Source organism: Theropithecus gelada, chromosome 16 (assembly GCF_003255815.1).
Source record: "Theropithecus gelada isolate Dixy chromosome 16, Tgel_1.0, whole genome shotgun sequence".
In the NCBI taxonomy this organism is placed as follows: Eukaryota; Metazoa; Chordata; class Mammalia; order Primates; family Cercopithecidae; genus Theropithecus; species Theropithecus gelada.
Window position 1 is genome coordinate 40,920,785 of NC_037684.1, and position 21,090 is coordinate 40,941,874.

The window sequence follows — 21,090 nt, forward strand, 5'->3', positions numbered from 1 at the left end:
AGGTCACTGGAGAATATTATTTATTGTAGGCATTAAAATAAATTAATATACTTTATTTATTTATTTATTTATTTATTTTATTTTATTTTGAGACTGAGTCTGGCTCTGTCGCCCAGGCTGGAGTGCAGTGGCCGGATCTCAGCTCACTGCAAGCTCCGCCTCCCGGGTTTACGCCATTCTCCTGCCTCAGCCTCCTGAGTAGCTGGGACCACAGGCGCCCGCCACCTCGCCCGGCTAGTTTTTTTGTATTTTTTAGTAGAGACGGGGTTTCACCGTGTTAGCCAGGATGGTCTCGATCTCCTGACCTTGTGATCCGCCCGTCTCAGCCTCCCAAAGTGCTGGGATTACAGGCTTGAGCCACCGCGCCCGGCTTATTTATTTATTTATTTTGAGACGGAGTTTTGCTCTTGTCGCCCAGGCTGGAGTGCAGTGGCACTATCTCGGCTCACTGCAACCTCCGCCTCCCAGGTTTCAAGCGATTCTCCTGCCTACCTCAGCCTCCCGAGTAGCTGGGATTACAGGCGCCTGCCAGTACATCCAGCTAATTTTTGTATTTTTAGTAGAGATGGGGTTTCACCATGTTGTCTAGGCTGGTCTCAAACTCCTAACCTCAGGTGATCCAACCGCCTCGCCTTCCCAGAGTGCTGGGATTACAGGTGTGAACCACTGCGCCCAACCTAAAATAAATTAATATAGTTTAAACATTCAACCTCTTTAAGAGCTTCCCCTCTGCCAGGGATGTGTAGGTATGGGATAGGGAGTGGGAAATCACAACGTTTTGGATTTTTAAAAATGTGAAAGTGTATGCACAATGACAGGCAGTAAATGTATTTTTCAGGAGCAGTAATTACTGGAAAAGTACATCTAGATTGATTGCTTTAGCGGCCTGAGTGAGATTGCAGCACCCTGGCTGGCTTGTGTGGGCTTTGGCCTGTTTTCTGTTGCCTGGAGGTCTGTAGTGTCAGGCAAGTCTGAAAACTTTTTTTGAAGACTAGGTAACACTTTTGCCCCGGTTCAGAGAAACAGACTGAGTTCTAGAAATCAGCTAACTTGTACTGAGAAGGTTTTATGTATCTTTAACAAATTCAGCCCACCGGGAGAGGAAAAGGAGAATTTCAGACTAGAAATCAGGAATTTTGTATATTCCCAAATGAAGATTTTTCTTATAGGTTACAAGGAGGATAAGGCACAAATATATTATAAATATTAAAATGGACGAACCAATCGTATCTGGAAAATGTAGAGTTGTCTGGAAAAATCATCTTGGAAGCTTTGCTTTTTGTACTATGCAACCTCTAATTTACAAATAACATCCAAATCATTCAAACGAACAGTGTCACAGGGCTGCACACCGCCAGGGGGCGCCATTTACATGGGACCCAGTGGGAGTAGAGCAGTGTGGTCGCCTGCAACTGACCAACCTGCCTTTTATCGCCCTTTCATGCTCCCAGCCCCTGCTGCTGTCCTGGGTTAGAACTTGAAAGTTTATACCAAACTCATGGGGTTTACAAGTGGAAACATCACACCCTTAGCATCGTGTTTCCTGAACACTCCATCTACAATAGCTTTTTCCCCATCTAAATCTCTGGCCAGGCACAGTGGCTCACGCCTGTAATCCCAGCACTTTGGGGTGCCAAGGCGACAGGTTACTTGAGGTCAGGAGTTCAAGACCAGCCTGGCCAACATGGTGAAACCCCATCTCTACTAAAAATACAAAAATTAGCTGGGCTTGGTGGTGCATGCCTGTAATTCCAGCTACTCGGGAGGCCGAGGCAGGAGAATTGCTTGAACCCGGGAGGTAGAAGTTGCAGTGAGCTGAGATCGAGGCTGCACTCCAGCCTGGCTGACAGAGCGAGACTCTGTCTCAAAATAAAATATAAAATAAAATAATCTTTTCCTTAATACTCTCCCTAATTATATCCTCTATTATCTGCCTCTCCACACCTGTTTATTCCTTCAGAGCATTTATCTCAATTTGTACTTATTTTGTTTACTTGTGTTATCTATTGCCATCGTTATCTTTTCAACACGTAATCCACGTGAGAAGATACTGATACAATTTTTTCACTTATTTTTTTTCATACTAAGTCTTTGAAATCATGTGTGTATTTTCCGTGGACACGCATCCCAGTTTGCACTGGCCACTCTGCAGTGCTCAAGGACCACGTGTGGCTTGTGGCTGCCATACTGGACAGTGCAACTCTGGTGCTTAAACTTAGGGTCCACACATAGTAAACATTTGCTGAATGAATGGATAGGAAGAAGCTGAGAAAAACAGAAACCATTTAAGGAAGCCTGATCCTCTATGGTCTCCTGTAAAAGGTTTAATATTTTTTCACTTCTATACTGCCTGAAATTTTACCAGTTAGAGATATCTTTTGTATTTAAAACATCCTTATTTTAAAATTTCTTAGTGATACCCCTGAGAAGTTTGAAATCAGTCATATATATTTAGGAGTTATTGTAATTAGACTGCTTTCCTCCCAACTCCCAGAGGAGTTTGTATATTAGTTTTCTTTTCTTTTTCTGTTTTTTTTTCCTTGGAGTCTTGCTCTTGTTGCCCAGGCTGGAGTGCAGTGGCCTGATCTCAGCTCACTGCAACCTCTACCTCCTGGTTTCAAGCGATTCTCCTGCCTCAGCCTCCCGAGTAGCTGGGATTACAAGTGCCCACCACCACACCTGGCTAATTTTTGTATTTTTAGTAGAGATGGGGTTTCGCCATGTTGGCCGGGCTGGCCGCGAACTTCTGACCTCGTGATCCACCTGTCTTGGCCTCCCAAAGTGTTGGGATTATAGGCATAAGCTACTGCACCCAGCCTCTTTTCTGTTTTACTTTGAGACATAGTCTTGCTCTGTCACCCAGGCTGGAGTGCAGTGTCATGATCTCAGCTCACTGCAACATCCGCCTCACGGGTTCAAGCAATCCTCCCGCCTCAGGTTTCTTAGTAGCTGGGACTACAGACCAGCACCACCACACCTGGCTAATTTTGTATTTTTGGTAGAGACAGGGTTTCACCATGTAGGCCAGGCTGATCTTGAACTCCTAACCTCCGGTGATCCAACCGCCTTAGCCTCCCAAAGTAAGCCACCGTGCCTGGCCATGTATTAGTTTTCTATTGCTATGTTACAAATGGTCACAAACTCAGTGGCTTACAACAACACCCATTTATGAGTGCACAAATTCTGTGGGTCAGAAGTCTGGGTGTGGCATGGCTGGATTCTCTGCTCAGGGTCTCATAAGGCAGACATCAAGGTGTCAGCCAGGCTGCCTTTCTTTCTGGATCTTGGAGTTGTCTTCAGGGCTCACGTGGTTGTTGGCAGAATGCAATTCCTTACAGTCCATCAGTTAGAGGCTCGCTCCTAGAGGCCACCTGCCGTGTCCTGCCATGTGGCCCTCTCCACAACATGGCAGTTTGCTCTTGCAAGGCCAGCAGGAGCTTCTACTGCAACTTCAGATCTCTGACTTGCTGTCTCTGACTTCTCGATGCTTTTCCAAAAGGGCTTACCAGTCAGTGGGAATCTTGAGGGCCATTCCGCCTCTCCTAGGAAGATTCGCTAAATTAGAGAAGTAGTTATTTCTTGAATCTGGAAAAGAGGGCTATGGAAGTTCCAGGTTGACATCATGAAAACATCCATTCACAGATACTTTATTGAACTCCTGCTGTGTGCCAGGTGCTAGGCCTGGAGTGGCTAACAAGGCAGGTAGATCCCTGCCCTCCTGGAGCATCTAGGCCAGAGGATACTGGAGAGGTTTCATTGTCGTTTAAAAATAGATGATGGACGTGGTTGCACAGGTCTGTTAAGTGTATTAAGAACCATTGAATTGGTATGTAAAGTACATCTCAATAAAGCTTGTTGTTGTTGTTGTTGTTGTTTTGTTTTGCTTTGTTTTTTGAGATGGGGTCTCACTCTGTTGCCCAGGCTGGAATGCAGTGGCGCAATCTTGGCTCACTGCAACCTCCGCTTCCTGGATTCAAGCGATTCTCCTGCCTCAGCCTCCCGAGTAGCTGGGACTACAGGTGCGTGCCATCACGCCCGGCTAATTGTTTGTATTTTTAGTAGAGACGGGGTGTCACCTTGTTAGCCAGGATGGTCTCGAACTCCTGACCTTGTGATCCGCCCACCTCGGCCGCCCAAAGTGCTGGGATTACAGGCGTGAGCCACTGTGCACGGCCAAAGCTGTTGTTTTTTAGAAATAGAAGTGCTTACAGATTTGTTTGAGCAGAATAGATACCCATGTTCAGAGAGAGAGGGAGAGAGAGAGCCATTGAGAGGCAGAGAGTGCCGAATGTGAATTTGTGTCAATTGAAAATTTACAGTCCCCGTCCTTGAGATGGCTCTGGTTGTCTTGAATTTAGCTTTCCAGAGGAGGAGGTTCTCTTCCGCAGCAGTGTGGGAAAAAAATCTACCAGATTTGGACCAGAATGACTGCAATTTAGGTCAGAACATGATACTTAGAGGGAAAAAAGTAATCATGGCTTGAATAGCTGCCCTAAGGCCAGCTACAGGGTTGCAGGGGTCTGAGGAACCTTCCTTGTCAGAGCTCAGGATCCTTAGGAGTCCCCGCAAGTGCGTGGAGGCTGTGGCCATCATGAGTAGAAGAACCAGCTTCCGAAGGAACCCAGGATTGTTCTGGCTCTGGCTCCAGGTGCATATCTCTGCTTTCTGTGAGCATTGAATGGGAAATCACGTGTTAGCAGAATAAATCCCAGAATACACATTCAGGAGAAGACGGTTCCACATGGCACATAAGTCCTTTGCCTTATTGATGTTTGTCTGGCAGATGTCCTTAAGCCTTCCCATCAGGTGCTTTATTCTGAGGGTGGCTAACTGGCTATTTAAGCCTCATCTCAATAGTGTCTGTCTAGGATTGCAAAATCACACCACGTTCTGCTGGGCAAATCTCCCAGGTGGCATATTGTTAGAGGAGAGCCCCACTGCAGAGGACACACTGTCTTGGCCACCGGTTTTGCAAACCATAGTGGAGGAAGGAGTTTGGGGTCACCAACCACTTCCTGGCTGATTGCCTGAGCCACATTATACAAGACTGTTTGTTGACTTAGTAATACTGAAGCCAGAGCTCACCAAGACTTTGACATCAAGCATTAAAGTGACTAATTCTTCTGTTTCCCAGCACTTTGGCAAAGGGGCCTCTCTTAAAACTCCTCATCGGACGTTAGTGGAAGTCGACTCATGTATCTAAACATGTAGCCAGCGTAAGTTCTTGGTCAGATTGATCCAATGACTTTTTTTTAGCGTGTGTGTGTGTGTGTTTTAATCTTTTTAAGTTTGGGTGAAGTTTGACCTTCTGGAATTCCTGTTTATTCCTGAGCAAAGAAATAAAAAATCATCATTCTTTTTTTTTTTTTTTTTGAGGTGGAGTCTCGCTTTGTCACCCAGGCTGGAGTGCAGTGGCATGCATGATCTTGGCTCACTGCAACCTCCGCTTCCTGGGTTCAAGCGATTCTCCTACCTCAGTCTCCCGAGTAGCTGGGATTACAGGCACATGCCACCATGCCCAGTTAATTTTTGTATTTTTGATAAAGACAGGGTTTCACCATGTTACCCAGGCTGGTCTCGAGCTCCTGACCTCAGGTGATCCGCTGCTTCGGCATCCCAAAGTGCTGGGATTACAGGCATGAGCCACCACTCCTGGCCAAAATCATCATTCTTTAATTCTTTTAGCATCATATCTGACCATCTTTAGGGTGTTGTTTCTTTCCCAGACTGAATCACCCAGATAAATAAGATTGGCCAAACAAATGTAATTTGATGATACCCTATAATAATGTTGTTTAAGTAGTTAATCTAAGCTGCTTATCTCCAAAGACTGTTCCCCTGCCCCATGTCATCTTACACACACACACACACACACACACACATACACATTCAGTTTCTGATTATATTTGCTGCATTAAGGCCAGATCCAGGTATTTCTGAGCACTAGTTTGTGTGTTTTTATGTGAACATAACTAGTTTATGTATTTATTTATTTATTTTTGAGATGGAGTCTCACTTTGTCATCCAGGCTGGAGTGCAGTGGCATGATCTTCTCTCACTGCAACCTCTGCCTCCTGGGTTCAAGCAATTCTCCTGCCTCAGCCTCCTGAGTAGCTGGGATTACAGGTACCCACCGCCACGCCCAGCTAATTTTTATATTTTTAGTAGAGATGGGGTTTCACCATGTTGGCCAGGCTGGTCTCGAACTCCTGACCTCAGGTAATCTGCTCACCTCGGCCTCTCAAAGTGTTGGGATTACAGGAGTGAGCCACCATGCCTGGCCAAAAAGTTCAGTTTCTTAGAGATTAAATAACCCTTCAGGATTATCCAAGGAAATAATTAGGGAAAGGTAGATGTTCTGTCCCAGTAACAGAAGAAAGTGGTCCAGAAATTTTATGTCCCATGAAATGATTGATTTTACCTAAGTATTAAACCAAGTGACATTCTTCAGTTTAACTCTGATAAATGAATCATATTCCTCTTTGCAAATAACTTTTGTAGCTCGTGCTCTAAAAAGAGAACCACCCCTACACTCTTGGAAATTATTCCTTTTAATGGCAGTAAAAACCTTTGGCTTTCAGAGGCGTCATCAGCAGAGATGTTAGTTCATGAGCACCTGTGAGTTTCTCAAAATTAGTATCTGAAAATGATGGGAACACACAAGCAGCACCATGTCTTTGGCACATTTAGTTGAAAACTTAAAATTCTTCAGGTGGAGGTAAAGCAAATTGGAAGGTATTAAAAATGATCAGAATGTACTATTCAGAGTTTTATATTTACCCTTCCATCTGAGATGCCTGCGCCTTGGAAAACCCCAGCTCACTTTTGCTAGCGGTGCCTCCAGATCCAGTTTCTAAACCACACAGCCAGATTAACATTATTGTTTTATAGTCACACTGCATGTGGACTAAAATATATATTTTTTAAGAGAACAGGGTCTCACCATGTTGTCCAGGCTGGTCTCAAACTCCCAAGCGCAAGTGATCTGCTAGCCTTGGCCTCCCAAAGTGCTGGGATTATAGGTGTGAGCCACTGCGCCTGGCTAAAATAAATATTTTTAAGTTTAACACGGTTATTATTTTGAAATTGGAACTCTAAAAGACTTTTCAAAATTCAAAATGATCAAGAATGTTAAAAATAATGAAAAAAGCACCCCTAAACCTGCCCTAGATTCCCCAGGGGAGATTCAAAGATGTTTTGCTTTGTATCAGCACTATTGAAATAAACATGTTATCACCTAAAAGGAACTATTTGAAGGGGACTGCACTTCATTGGATGTGTATATCCTGGTGAGTTTTTTATTAATGTTTATTGTTTTTTAAAAAATGTGTTAAAATGGCTGGGCGCGGTGGCTTACGCCTATAATCCTAGCACTTCGGGAGCCCAAGGCAGGCGGATTACTTGAGGTCAGGAGTTGGAAACCATGGTCAGGAGTTGGCCAACATGGTGAAACCCCGTCTCTACTAAAAATACAAAAAAATTAGCTGGGCGTGGTGGTGCATGTCTGTGACCCCAGCTACCCGGGAGGCTGAGGCAGGAGAATCGCTTGAACCCAGGAGGCGGAGGTTGCGGTGAGCCAAGATCGCGCTACTGCACGCCAGCCTGGGCTACAGAGCAAGACTCCACCTCAAAAAAAAAGAAGAAGAAGAAAAATGTGTTAAAGTACACATGACATTTGCCATCTTAAACCATTTTTAGTATACAGTTTTTTTTTTGTTTGTTTGTTTTTTGAGACGGAGTCTTGCTCTGTCGCCCAGGCTGGAGTGCAGTGGTGCGATCTCGGCTCACTGCAACCCCTGCCTCCCGGGTTCACGCCATTCTCCTGCCTCAGCCTCCCGAGTAGCTGGGACTACAGGCGCCCGCCACCTCGCCCCGCTAATTTTTTGTATTTTTAGTAGAGACAGGGTTTCACTGTGTTAGCCAGGATGGTCTCAATCTCCTGACCTCGTGATCTGCCAGCCTTGGCCTCCCAAAGTGCTGGGATTTCAGGCGTGAGCCACTGCGTCTGGCCTTAACCGTGTAACATTTTCATTCTTGTCAATTCTGTTAGTGATACCTACAAATAGAGCTTTCAACTCCCTATAGCCAATGACCTGGGCTTTATTAGATTTTATAGTACAATGGTCCTGTCACTTTCAAGGAGCAGTTTGTCATGAACACTATCCAAAAAAGTATCTAGAAAAATGTTAGTCTTCAGAGTTTCAATCCAGTCTGAGAAGCGTTTTCCTACTAGGGACAAAAGGTGTTTATTTAACCCTTACTGTTAAAAAACATTACACATCTACAACACAGAGGTTAAAGAAGGCCAGGCTTGGTGGCTCATGCCTGTAATCCCAGCACTTTAGGAGGTCAAAGCGGGAGGATCACTTGAGCCTAGGAGTTTGAGACCACCCTGGGCCACATAGTGAGACCCCATCTCTTCTGTGATACCAGGGATTTGGCTGCTTTTGACATAAGAGTCAGTACTAAACTCCCTCTTTAAAAAATAAGATGGGCCGGGCGCAGTGGCTCACGCCTGTAATCCCAGCACTTTGCAAAGCTAAGATGGGTGGAACACGAGGTCAGGAGTTCGAGACCAGCCTGGTCAATATGGTGAAACCCTGTCTGTACGAAAAATGCAAAAAGTAGCTGGGTGTGGTGTCGGGTGCCTGTAGTCTCAGCTACTCGGGAGGGTGAAGCAGAAGAATCACTTGAACCCAGGAGGCAGAGATTGCAGTGAGCCGAGATCGTGCCACTGCAATCTAACCTGGGCGACAGCAAGAAAAAAAAAAAATGGTTGCCAGGAGCAGTGGTTCACACCTATAATCAACACTTTGGGAGGATGAGGTAGGAGGATCGCTTGAGCCTAGGAGTTCAAGAACAGCCTGGCCAACACAGTGAGACCCCATATCTATTTATGTATATATTTTAAAAGTTATAGAAAACAATGCTCTTATTAAACTGGTAATTAGCAATTAAAGTAGAAAAACATCATTGGATAGATGGCTGAGAAAAGGGATCTGTAATCACCTGTTTATCTGGACAGGTTTTTTCTTTCTTTCTTTTTTTTTTAGAGATACGGTCCCACTCTGTTGCCCAGGCACCATCATGACTCACTGTAGCCTCACACTCCTGGGCTCATGCTATCCTCCTGAGTAGCTAGGACCAACAGGCCTGCACCACCATGTCTGGCTAATTTTTTTCTTTTTGTAGACATGGGTGGGGAAGTGTCTTGTTACATTGCCCAGGCTGGTCTCGAATTCCTAGCCTCAAGCAATCCTCCTTCCTCGGCCTCCCAAAGTGCTGGGATTATAGGTGAGAACCACCACACCTGGCCTGGACAGGTAGTTTTGAAAACAGGGGTTATCACTAGAGAAGTCTGTGCTTGAGCTGAGGAGCATGTCGTCTGAAATGTGTAAATTTCCTATAGTTAGTGCCCTGGTGGCATGGTCCTCCATCAAGAACATTTTGCCGAGTTTTCCCTAACTTGAAATAATAACAGTGATGCTGGTGCTGATGAAAAGACTGATGTGGCCCTTACATCCCGCATGAATCATCATTCTGGATTATTGTAGCCTCCATAAAAGTGATACAGTGGATGAAAGTGGTTTTTCTCAATACTTAAAAACGCTGTGAAAATGAGATAGGTTTAAAGATATAAATGTGATTTTTTAATCCTGCCCCACACCCAAGTGCCAAGAGTTTGGTGACTAGAATTGCATTTAGGATCGGGGTACAGATTGTAGCTTGCAGGCCGGAGACTCAAACCTTTGGCTATTGAAGGCCATGACAAATGCTCATTTTTTGATACTCTGTTTTTGCTGCTCATGAAGAGGCATCATGTTCAAAATGGAAAATCTTTAGATTCAGGACTTGATAGTTCACCTCTTTTGGATTGTGTTTGACGGAAACTTGGACACAGCTGAGTGTAATTATGCTTTTCAGCAGTATGACTTACAGTACTGCAGATAGGGCACACTTTGAGATTTTTCTTTTTGCCAAAATTTGTCTGAAAAGGAGGTTGGTGGTGGTTGTGTGTGCATGTGTGTTTTTAAGGTAATTAGGCTATCAGGGGTCCAAATGGAATAATCCCCTTAAGCCTTTTCAAGAAAAACACTTTTGAAGGGGTAAGTATACTTAAAATTAGCCATTATTTACGTAGGTGCTCAGCTTTTGGACCATGTTCTCTAGGAGTTGTTTTCTTTTACATTTTGGTTATGTTTGTCAGAAACCATCTTATGTTTTATTTTTTATTTTTCTTTCTTTCTTTATTTTTGAGACAGAGTCTCACTCTGTTGCCCAGGCTGGGGTGCAGTGGCTTGATCTCAGCTCACTGCAACCTCTGCCCTCAGGTTCAAGCAATTCTTCTGCCTCAGCCTCCCAAGTAGCTGGGATTACAGGCACCCGCCACCACACCTGGCTGATTTTTGTATTTTAGTAGAGATGGGGTTTCATCATGTTGACCAGGTTGATCTCAAACTCCTGACCTCAGGTGATCCACCAGCCTCGGCCTCCCAAAGTGCTGGGATTACAGGCATGAGCCACCACACCTGGCCTTAGTTTTATTTTTTGAGATGGGGTCTCTCTCTGTTGCCCAAACCGGAGTGCAGTGGTGCAATCACTGCTCACTGCAGCCTTCACCTCCCTGAGCTGAAGCCTTAGCCTCCTGAGTAGCTGGGACCACAGGCGTGAGGCACTGTGCCTGGCCGCGACCACCTTATTTTTTAAAGAGGGAGTTTAGTACTGGTTCTTAGATCAAAAGCAGCCAGATCCCTGGTATCACAAAAGCTTCATCATGGATTCATCTATTTTTCATCTCCAGAATGCCACCTCAGTGCTGTCCTGGCCAACAATCTGTTCTCTAGACCTGGAGACGGAACTGCCGCAAGGCTCTTCCAGGCCTCTCTTTTTGAGAAAAGTTAAGAACAAAGTAAAAAGATGCAGTGGCGAAATGACGTCGGGGTTAATGGTTTGGGATTTTAGGGCTGGAGTCCAGGCTTTTGTAGCTCTCTGCTGAGTGCAGGATCTGCCCTGAACATCTCTCAAAATCATGGGCTGGGGTAAAACCTGCTCACCCTGGCTCAGACCAGAGGACTTTGCAGCCACCTCGAGACACATGTTTGGGTGTGTCTCATCTCCAATCAGGATGTTCAGCTTGCTTTCTGCTTTTCTTAGATCTTTTTGAATTGCCAATTTGGTCACAGCTGACCACTTGCTTTTGCATCAATACTTAAAAGTGTTCAAGGCCGGGCATGGTGGCTCACGCCTGTAATCCCAGCACTTTGCGAGGCCGAGGCGAGCGGATCACGAGGTCAGGAGATCGAGACCATCCTGGCTAACACGGTGAAACCCGTCTCTACTAAAAATACAAAAAATTAGCCGGGCGTAGTGGCAGGCGCCTGTTGTCCCAGCACATGCCATACATGCCATACAGGCACATGCCACTATGCCGGGCTAACTTTTGTGTTTTTAGTAGAGATGGGGTTTCACCGTGTTAGCCAGGCTGGTCTGGAACTCCTGACCTTGTGAGATCTGCTCACCTCGGCCTCCCAAAGTGCTGAGATTATAGGCATGAGCCACTGCGCCCAGCAGAGGGTAAGCTTTGATGGTTGTTCTCAGTTGGTCGTTGTCAGCTTTCAATGGCCGGCCACTATGATCCTCATCTTCAAGGCTCTTGTCTCCTTTGAAAAACTTCTTGGGCCACCACTGCACTGTACATTCTGTAGCCATTCCTGGGGGCAAATGCGTTGTTGATGTTGAGAGTTGTCTCCACTGCTTTACCACACTTTTTGAACTCGAATAAGAAAATTGCTCGAATTTGCTTTTTGTCTAACATCATTTCCATAGTCTAAAATAAATATAAAATAAACAGCAAGTAATAAGTCATTAGCAAAAAAAGTGAAAAAATGTGCATTAAAATGATGTATAACATAACCATATTTATTTAAGAATGTATTCCAATATCAAACGGCAAATTCCAACAATGCAAAAATTTACCCCTGAAAAGAGGCATAGTCACTTTAAACTTGGTTTTTCTTTCATTTTACTTTACCCTCTTATTGATGAAACACCTTTGCATTTTATCTCCCTGAGCTAAAGTACCTGTAAGTTGCTCAGAGTTGGGGTTGGTGTAGTACTGTGGAAGAGTGTGGACACAGAAGATCTAGTCTGTCCTTGCTGTGTGATATCAATGATTTGATTGAGAAAGACTCATTTTCCTGGGCCTCACCTGTCAATGTTCTCAACTGTCAAATGCCCTCTTTTGGCCTGTATTAGGGGCTGATCTCATGCAATACGGAGCCTACTCTGCAAATACAAGGGGTCGTGATCATTGTCCATTTGTGGGAAGTGTGAAAACACCTGGGGATCATGGTGGGCTAGATACTGTCTCACACTTTAAAATGCCTTTATTTTAGGGGTACCCTCTAGTGCAATAGGTATTTTGGACTCTCTGCTTTCCACATGGCCAATGGGAAATCCTGAGATGTCCATGGGATCTAAGTTTGCCCAGTGGGAATGTTGTGTCATAGTCATAAAGGCTTCAGGATTACTTTATTTCCAGCCCTGCAGGGGCTATAAATTGCTACTTTAAATTTCATTCTCCAGCACCCTGATGTTTATGTTGCTATGGTGGTGTGTCTCTTGCTCGGGTGACAAGATTGCCATTGGAAATAGGCCAAAGTAACAGCCTAACAGGTGGCTGTGCTTTGGGAAGTCATTTGCAAAACTATTTTGCGAAGAAGTCTGGTGCAAATAAGTCACACGACTGTGCCCTTAACTGTAATTTATAGGTTAGCATTTTTTTTTAAAACGCATTCCTCCCCCTTTCCGTTTTATATATAGACATTTTTCCTCTTTCAAGTAGTGCCATGCTGATTTCCTGTAGTAACACAAGGAAAGATTTCAGTTCATTTTATTTAGCAGTGGATGTCCTTTCCTTATTTTGTGTAACCGGAGCCCTCTTTCTAAAAATAACCCTTCTTTTCCTAATGTGATTCTTCTTATAGCTGATGTACTCTATTTAAATGAAAGGCCTTTTTAACATGCCCATTTTAATTGATATATATTTATTACATATAACTATATATAATAAAATACATATATAAATATATAATAAAAGATTTCCCTGTAGGGTCTAATCCTCAGTGAATGTGGTAGCAGAAATTGTTCTTTACACTTTCACCTGCCAATTATGATTGTTTTCTTTCTCTCTTTCTGTTTTTTTTTTTTTTTTTTTGAGATGGAGTCTCACTCTGTCATGTCACCCAGGCTGGAGTGCAATGGCGCCATCTTAGCTCACTGCATCACTGCAACCTCCGCCTCCTGGGTTCAAGCAATTCTCCTGCCTCAGCCTCCCGAGTAGCTGGGATTACAAGCATGTGCCACCACACCCAGCTAATTTTTGTATTTTTAGTAGAGACGGGGTTTCACCATGTTGACCAGGCTGGTCTCAAACTCCTAACCTCAAGTGATCCACCCGCCTTGGTCTCCCAAAGTGTTGGGATTACAGGCGTGAGCCACCATGTCTGGCCAGTTTTCTTTATTTTGAGATAAAATCATAGAAAGAACCTGAGTATTAAACCAGTTCAACTTCCTACCCACTTGAGAGTCCTTTCTATGATAATCTTGGGTGGCAATCATCTTGCCTTTGGGCTTAATACCAGCTATCACTTGGGTGTGGGCTCTTTTTGGTAATATAACCTCTGCAGTTTTCCACTTTGATTTGTTGGAAGATGCTTTCTCATATTTAATTGGTATGTGATTCCTTAGAGCTTTCAGGATCGTTTCTACCGCTATAGTGACACAAACACAAGCCCCTTCCGCATGCTGACTCTTTAAACATTTAAAGAAATCTATAATGTTGGCTGGGTGCAGTTGCTCTTGCCTGTAATCCCAGCACTTTGGGAGGCTGAGGCAGGTAGATCACGAGGTCAGGAGTTCAAGACCAGCCTAGCCAAGATGGTGAAACCCTGTCTCTACTAAAAATACAAAAAATTATCTGGGCGTGGTAGTGGGTGCCTGTAATCCCAGATACTCAGGAGGCTGAGGCAGAGAATTGCTTGAACCCAGGAGGCGGAGGTTGCAGTTAGCTGAGATTGTGCCACTGCACTCAAGCCTAGAGGACAGAGTGAGACTCCATCTAAAAAAAAAAAAAAAAAATCTAGAATGTTGTCGTTTGGTCTTCTCTTCCACTGGCTTACTACTCTCAATTCCTTCAGATTGAATTTATGAAATGCTTTTGTCTCCCTCACCATTCCTGTGGTTCCTCTTTCTTACTGTCCTTTAGAAAAGGACAATAAACATTGAACGCAATGCTTTAGAGCAGAGGTCAACCAACTTTTTCTGCAAACCGCCAGATAGCAATATATTAGACTTGCAAGCCGTAAAGTCTCTGTTGCAACTACTCAACTCTGACCTTGTAACATGAAAGCAGGCATAGGGCAACATGTAAATGAATAGGCGTGGCTGTGTTCCCGTAACATTTTATTTATGGACACTGACATTTGAATTTCGTAAAATTTTCACATGCCACAAAATATTATGTGCCTTTTGCTTTTTTTTTCCCCAACCATTTAAAAATGCAAAACCCATTTGTAGTTGGAGAGGCGTATGAAAACAGGCTGTGGGCTGCATTTGGCCCATGGGTGGTTATTTACTGATCTTAAATATTGGAAGACCAATGCTGAAATCACTGGAACTTCAGCTTTAACACTAGCACTGTCATTTTCAGAAGCTGCATCAAACTGCCGGCTGCTTCTGCCAAGGTGGTCAGTTACATTTGGTCTTCTCCACCCCCGCACTCCTCCCCCATTTCCTGACAAAGCTGTCTCTCTAACCTGTGGGTATGTGTTCTGCCAGAAACAAGCAGCCATACCACGGCAACCATAACCATAGGACTTTGAAACAAATGCAGTGAATGGCATCCACTAGTTTCAAGTTTGACCACATGTTTTTATTGTTTGTTTTTTGAAATGGAGTCTCGCTCTGTTGCCCAGGCTGGAGTGCAGTGGCGCAATCGCTGTTGGCTGCAACCTCCCCCTCCCAGGCTCAAGTGATTCTCTTGCCTCAGCCTCCCAAGTAGCTGGGATTACAGGTGCCCACCACCATGACTGGCTAATTTTTGTATTTTTAGTGGAGATGGAGTGTCACCATGTTGGCCAGACTAGTCCGGAACGCCTGACCTCAAGTGATCTGCCCGCCTTGGCCTCCCAGAGTGCTGGGATTACAGGCGTGAGCCACGGCGCCTGAACTGACCACATTTTTGATTCTTGCTTCTGTTATATCTATATTAACCATTCCTCTTAGCTGCGTGGCAGATGTGATAAGCATGCCTTTGTGTCTTTCTCTAAGTCACTGACTTTTCAGTAACATCTAAATCATAAAACATAAGTCTGGTCGGGTACAGTGCTTGTGCCTGTAATCCCAAGAGGCCGAGGCAGGAGGATTGCTTGAGTCCAGGAGTTTGAGACTAGCCTGGGCGACATAGTGGGACCCCATCTCTAAAAAAAAAAAAAAGTCATGACTGCTTTCCTTTGTTGCAGAAACCAGTAGGTATTTGGGTGTAGAAATGAAACCCTCAATTATATTCATAAAGGCTAAAAATGGACTATTCCCTACTTGCTCATTTGTTTTAATTTTAAAAATAAGGTTCTCATTAGATATTTTGAGAAACAGTTTAAGATTATAATTTCGTATGCAGAGGAGAAAATTTAGAAAATGGTGAAGCCAACTTTTTTAGTGTATAAACATTTAATTATAATTATATGTGTGTCTGTGTGGACATTTATTTAGCAAGGCTTTGCTTTAAGGGGAAGGGAAAACACAGAGGGCCAACATTTATGGAACATTCTAGTGAGCCAGGCCCAATGTGTTATTCATCTCATTTCAATTTTGCAGTTATCCTCCAAGGTGGATCCTATTATCTTCATTTAACAGACGTGGAAATTGAGGCTTAGAGGATTTGACAAAATTACCCCGATCATTAATGGCAGAGCTGGATGTAAACCCTGGGCTTGGTCAGGCACGGTGGCTCATGGCTGTAGTCCCACCTTTCTGGGAGGCTGAGGCGGGCAGATTACCTGAGGTCAGGAGTTTGAGACCAGCCTGGCTAACATCCTGAAACCCTGTCTCCACTAAAAATAGGAAAATTATCCACGTGTGGTGGGCAGGTGCCTGTAATCCCAGCTACTTGGGAGGCTGAGACAGGAGGATCCCTTGAACCTGGGAGGCGGAGGTTGCAGTGAGCCGAGATTGCGCCACTGCACTCCAGCCTGGGCGACAGAGCCAGGCTCCATCTCAAAACAAACGAACAAAATTCCTGGGCTTTTTGGCTACAAATTCCATTCCAGCAACACCATTGTTTTGCATAACCAAAGAGAAGTTGATGTTAATTCATTGTCAAGTTATTTGTACCAATATCCTAAATATCCTAAAATGGGAATATGTTCCTCAGTTATTTACTGGAATGATAACATTTCTGAAGCATACATCTTCAAAACTGTAATGTAAATTAAGAATATGAACATTCTCAGTGGAAAGAGACTGTTCAAGTTAACATTATTTGCATTTGCCATTCTTTGGTGAAACCAGAAACATAGATACAATTTTAGATTACCTTCAAGCTATTATAAATCTTGAGGGAGACCTTGATTGATTTTTAGAAAACTATGTCTATCTAGACTGTATCTTGCAAACAGGCACTTTAAGATGTCATTATATGAATATTCAGAAACTAAGATGTAATAGAGCCTAGATGAGAATGTGTGATAATCTAAAGATATCATGTAAGTCAGGGCTTTAAAAATACATGACTTCAAGTGAAAAACTAAGCCTTGTAAACAAGTTCTTTACAATTCACCAAGCATGCTCTAAACCTGCATCCATCCTGGGTCCTTTTAAAGGAGACTTATAAAAGGGAGATGAAAGAGATTGTCAAAATATATTTTTGAAGCACAAAGTAAAACATATTTAGTATTTTAATTGTATGAAATGAGTTGCTTAAACTAATAGCCGCTGCTGGGAATGACAAAAGCTTGGCTAAGATTATTCTACGGGGAAGCTGGTTTATGGCTTTCTGGGGCCGGTGGCTGGGCATGGTTTAGATTATGGGTTCCTTGTAGGATTATGATTGTTATTGCCTCTTTTTTAACTCCCTGTAGGAGCTTTGATAGTGCTTTGCACATGGTGGTTGCTTAGTTGAGGTTGACTACCAGTTTATGGTCATTTAAATTCAGATTTAGGGCCAGGCACCGTGACTCACGCCTATAATCCCAGCACTTTGGGAGGCTGAGGCGGGCAGATCACCTGAGGTCAGGAGTTTGAGACTAGCCTGGCCAACATGGTGAAACCTGTCTCTACTAAAAATGCAAAAATTAGCCAAGCATGATGGCACACACCTATAATCCCAGCTACTTGGGAGGCTGAGGCATGAGAATCACCTGAACCCAAGAGGTGGAGGTTGCAGTGAGCCAAGATCATGCCACAGCACTCCAGCCTGGGCAACAGAGTGAGACTCTGTTTCAAAACAAAAAATTCGGATTTAGGGACGGGTGCAGTGGCTCATGACTGTAATCCCAGCTACTGGGGAGGCTGAGGTGCGAGGATCACTTGAGTCTGGGAGTTCAGGGCTGCAGTGAGCTATGATTGCGCCACTGTACTCCAGCCTGAGTGACAGAGCAAGACCCTGTCTCAAAAAAAAAAAAAAAAAAAAAAAATTCAGATTTAATTCTGTGTTGATCGTGGCTTAAAAAACAAGAAAAACATATTGCTGTTTTAAAATTTTTATTTTTTATTGAATGTTGCACAGGTATGAATCAATTTACCCATAAATCTATTGTCCTGTTTAATAAGTAGAATGTTATGAGTGTATTCAACATTTTCTTTCTTTCTGTTTTTTTTGAGACAGGGTCTTTGCTCTGTTGCCCAGGCAGGAGTGCAGTGTCATGATCTCAGCTTACTGCAACCTCTGCCTTCTGGGTTCAAGCAATTCTCCTGCCTCAGCCTCCCGAGTAGCTGGGATTACAGGCATGCTCTACCATGCTCAGCTAATTTTTTGTATTTTGGTTTTTTTTTATACTTTTAAGTTCTAGGGTACATGTGCACAACGTGCAGGTTTGTTACATATGTATATGTGTGCCATGTTGGTGTGCTGCACCCATTAACTCATCATTTACATTAGGTGTATCTCCTAATGCTATCCCTCCCCCCTCCCCTCTCCCCACAATGTGCCCCGATGTGTGATGTTCCCCTTCCTGTGTCCTAGTGATCTCGTTGTTCAATTCCCACCTATGAGTGAGAACATGCGGTGTTTGGTTTTCTGTTCTTGCGATAGTTTGCTGAGAATGATGGTTTCCAGCTGCCTCCATGTCCCTACAAAGGACGCAAACTCATCCTTTTTTTATGGCTGCATAGTATTTCATGGTGTATATGTTCCACATTTTCTTAATCCAGTCTGTCACTGATAGACATTTGGGTTGATTCCAAGTCTTTGCTATTGTGAATATTGCCACAATAAACATATGTGTGCATGTGTCTTTATAGCAGCATGATTTACAATCCTTTGGGTATATACCCAGTAATGGGATGGCTGGGTCAAATGGTATTTCTAGTTCTAGATCCTTGAGGAATCGCCACACTGTTTTCCACAATGGTTGAACTAGTTTACAGTCCCACCAACAGTGTAAAAGTGTTCCTATTTCTCCACATCCTCTCCAGCACCTGTTGTTTCCTGACTTTTTAATGATTGCCATTCTAACTGATGTGAGATGGTATCTCATTGTGGTTTTGATTTGCATTTCTCTGATGGCCAGTGATGATGAGCATTTTTTCATGTGTCTGTTGGCTGTATAAATGTCTTCTTTTGAGAAGTGTCTGTTCATATCCTTTGCCCACTTTTTGATGGGGTTGTTTTTTTCTTGTAAATTTGTTTGAGTTCTTTGTAGGTTCTGGATATTAACCCTTTGTCAGATGAGTAAATTGCAAAAATTTTCTCCCGTTCTGTAGGTTGCCTGTTCACTCTGACGGTAGTTTCTTTTGCTGTGCAGAAGCTCTTTAGTTTAATTAGATCCCATTTGTCAATTTTGACTTTTGTTGCCATTGCTTTTGGTGCTTTAGACATGAAGTCCTTGCCCATGCCTATGTCCTGAAGGGTATTACCTAGGTTTTCTTCTAGGGTTTTTATGGTTTTAGGTCTAACATTTAAGTCTCTAATCCATCTTGAATTAATTTTCGTATAAGGAGTAAGGAAAGGATCCAGTTTCAGCTTTCTACTTATGGCTAGCCAATTTTCCCAGCACCATTTATTAAGTAGGGAATCCTTTCCCCATTTCTTGTGTTTGTCAGGTTTGTCAAAGATCAGATGGCTGTAGATGTGTGGTATTATTTCTGAAGGCTCTGTTCTGTTCTATTGGTCTATATCTCTGTTTTGGTACCAGTACCATGCTGTTTTGGTTACTGTAGCCTTGTAGTATAGTTTGTAGTATAGTATAGGCATCAGGTAGCGTGATGCCTCCAGCTTTGTTCTTTTGGCTTAGGCTTATCTTGGCAATTTTTTGTATCTTTAGTAGAGATGGGGTTTCATCATGTTGCCTAGGCTAGTCTTGAACTCCTGAGCTCAGGTGATCCTCCCGCCTTGGCCTCTGAAAGTGCTGGGATTACAAGCGTAAGCCACCATGCCTGGCCCCTATTCAACATTTTGTATACGCCTCTTCTTGATCCCAGACCTTCTATACATATGGCATTATAGAGGATTTAGTTTTCAATAACTTGCTATTTTTTCCTAGTAAATTTTCAAAGAGATATCATTCACATGCCACAAAATTAATTCTTTTAAACAAATGTACAGATCCCTGGATTTTAGTATTCTTAAGGTTATGCACCCATCACCACTATTCAATTCTAGAATATTTTCTTTTCCTTTTTTGGAGATTGGGTCTTGCTGTGTTGCCTGGGCTGGAGTACAGTGGCTTTTCACAGGCGCGATCATCACGCACTTCAGCTTTGAACTCCTGGGCTCAAGCAATTCTCCTGCCTCAGCCTCCTGAGTAGCTGGATTTCAGGTGTGTGTCACCTTGCTTGGCTAATTCTAGAATATTTTCACTACTCCCAAAAGAAACCTCATATCCATTGGCAGACACTCCCCATTTCCCGGTTTCCCCAACCACTGATAGCTACTAATCTATACTTTCTATCCTTACGGATTTGCCTGTTCTAGACATTTCATGTAAATGGAATCATACAATGTGTGACCTTCATGTTTGGCTTCTTTTGCTTAGCATAATGTTTAATAAAAGTGCGTGTTGGAGCATGAAGCAGTAAGTACTTCATTCCTTTTCATGGCTTAATTATATATATAAGATTTTTGTTTGTTTGTTTTTTGAGATAAAGTCTCGCTCTGTCTAGCAGGCTGGAGTGCTTTGGTGCGATCTCAGCCCCCTGCAACATCCGCCTCCCAGGTTCAAGAGATCCTCCCGCCTCAGCCTCCCGAGTAACTGGGATTACAGATGTGTGCCACCACGCCCGGCTAATTTTTGTATTTTTAGTAGAGGCAGGGTTTCACCATGTTGGCCAGGTTGGTCTCGAACTCCTGGCCTCAATTGATCCCTCCATCTCTTCCTCCTAAATCGCTGGGATTACAGGTGTGAGCCACCATGCCTGGCCTCATGGCTTAATAATGTTTGATTGCATGGATATACAATATTTATATTATTGGACATTTGGGTTGTTTCCAGTTTTTGGCTATTATGAACAATGCTGCTATGAACATTCACGTACAAGCTTTTATTTAATCACTTGTTTTCAATTCTTTGGGACATATACCTAGGGGTGGAATTGCTGGGTCATATGTAATTCTATGTTTAGGTTTTTGAGGAACTGCCAAACTGTTTTCCACAGTGCCTGCACCGTTTTACATTCCCACCTACAGTGTACGACGGTTCCAGTTTCGCTGCATCCTGGCCAGCAGTGTACTTTCTGTCTTTTTGGTCCTAGCCATTCTAGTAGGTGTGAAGTGATATCTCATTGTGGTTTTGATTTGCATTTCCCTAATGACGAATCATGTTGGAAATCTTTTAATCTACCAGCAATTTGTATATCTTCTTTGAATAAATTTCT

General features: G+C 43.4%; 1 protein-coding gene across 3 annotated transcripts in view; it reads left to right on the top strand.

The window, feature by feature from the left end:
* The window catches only part of PITPNC1 (phosphatidylinositol transfer protein cytoplasmic 1), a 317,395-nt gene that overhangs the window by 8,166 nt on the left and 288,139 nt on the right, over positions 1-21,090 (top strand). The gene's annotated exons all lie outside the window — the stretch shown is intronic.